The following is a 2,048-nucleotide window of genomic DNA, read 5'->3' on the forward strand; positions in this document are numbered from 1 at the left end:
TCTCTTTACTTATTTACTTTTATGGAGTTACGACAAACCATTGGTTTATTCTAGGTGTGATTGATCATCTTTTGTCTAATTCATTTTAATCACCTAGTTAGCTAAAAGTCATTCCTAGGGACTTCTAAGCTAATTAAGGTAATGAAAGTTTCAAACTAAAGATTCTTAAACTCAAAAGTTAGTTTATGTGTGGGGAAGGTGGCAAACACTCCACACTACTTATCCAAATCATAGTACCTCACATTTTCAAATATAATTTAAATACTTGAAATTTATTTTTGAAAAGAACTTTTGTACAAGCAATATATACACATAACATGTGAATATTGCATTTACATGGAAAAAATTGGCCTTTGCCCTTTTTAAAAAAACAATCAAGCATTTTGCCCTATTTTCCAAACTAATTAGGGAAATGCGCTTCTTTTGAAACTTGAATTTCTCAAAATCAAGTTAAGCCCTATAGTGGCGTTTTTAAGGAGCATATAGTGACATTTTAAGGACATATACTGGCGTTTTGAAACTCGAGTTACAGGTAAAAAAAAGAAAAAAACATTGCATGTAACTCAACTTCATGGAGATCGAGTAACAAAATGCCACTATAGGGCTCTAGAATTTTTTTTTTTTTATTTATTTTATTTATTTATTTTTTATAACTCGATTTTGAGAAAATCGAGTTTCAAAAGAGGAGCATTTTCTTAATTAGTTTGGGAAATGATGCAAAATGCTAGATTTTTTTTTTTTTTTTGAAAGGGCCATTTGCCCATTTTTTCCGCATTTACATATAAATAACATACGATATTATTTGCAAGAGTATCCAAACAAGCGTGTAAAAGTAAATATAAATATCATGTGAAAAACTACATTGTTAAAAATAATATACATAGCGAGCATGTGACTAATTACTAAATATCTAACATGTGAATATTACCTTACAACACAAAAAAAAAAAAAAAAAAAAAAAAAAAAAAAAAAAAGAAGGACGTGAATATAAAAATGTCACCTTTCACCTTTAAAACAATTTAAAGCAAATTTATTCTATCTCCAACTATCATTCTCATGCAAAATACACAACAAACCAAAATGGTTTGTTTAGGGGAGGGGCGAAATGTTGAATTGATTGGATGTCATTAATTCAATTGGGGTGAGCTATAGACGAGTTGCTCCCTCTTAAAATTATTTTTTTTAAAAGAATTGTTTGAAAAGATGGTCCTTCCTTTAGAAAATGATTTTTTTATTGTTTCACAAAAAATATGAGAATATTCCTTACATCCCTCAAAAATGGACATTTCTTTACATTTAAAAAGATAAGTATTTTCTTTTTGAAAATCTCACAACTTTTTGGAGAAGGTTATTTTGAAAAAGTTCGTGGTCTCATGAGGTTTTGAAAAAGGTTTTCTCATAACTTTTTTTTTTATAAAAAATGGATTTTGTTGGGAAATCCTAAAAGAAAAAAAAAAAAAAAAATCATTTATTATGAAATTTTTTTTCCCATATAAAACTCGAAGCCATTTTGGAAAGGGTTTTCTTTTTAAAGAAAATGTGTCCTGGTTTTTTATGGAAACAACTTTGTTTTTGGGATAAAATTCATGGCTTTTTGTAAGCTTCTTAGAAGAAAATTCAAATTTTAGGCTTCTTAGAACTTAATCTTTTTTTTTTTTTTTTTGAGAAAACTTGGAACTTAATATATATATATATATATATATATATTTATACAAATTTGTACATTTGTAGTAATATAAATGGTATAATGCTTACTTAAATTGGGATTGGATAACCACCAGGGAAGCTGTAGGAAGCCCTCAAAAAGATTCATTACTTCGAACCAAGTGCCATAAGGTTGTAGGTATTAGTACTAATGCTAACCCATACTTTCTAATATGTAGAAATCATAATAATGGGGTTGAGTAATGATACACCTTGCTATGAGCAGATAGTACTTATGGGCTTACAAAAAAAAACTTTCGTGGCAATGTATCATGGGGCTTGAGATGATGATTACATGCTCTTTTTTTTTTTTTTTTTTTTTTTAAAAAAAGTGAAAATAAAAA

This window comes from Quercus lobata, chromosome 10, assembly GCF_001633185.2.
Source record: "Quercus lobata isolate SW786 chromosome 10, ValleyOak3.0 Primary Assembly, whole genome shotgun sequence".
In the NCBI taxonomy this organism is placed as follows: Eukaryota; Viridiplantae; Streptophyta; class Magnoliopsida; order Fagales; family Fagaceae; genus Quercus; species Quercus lobata.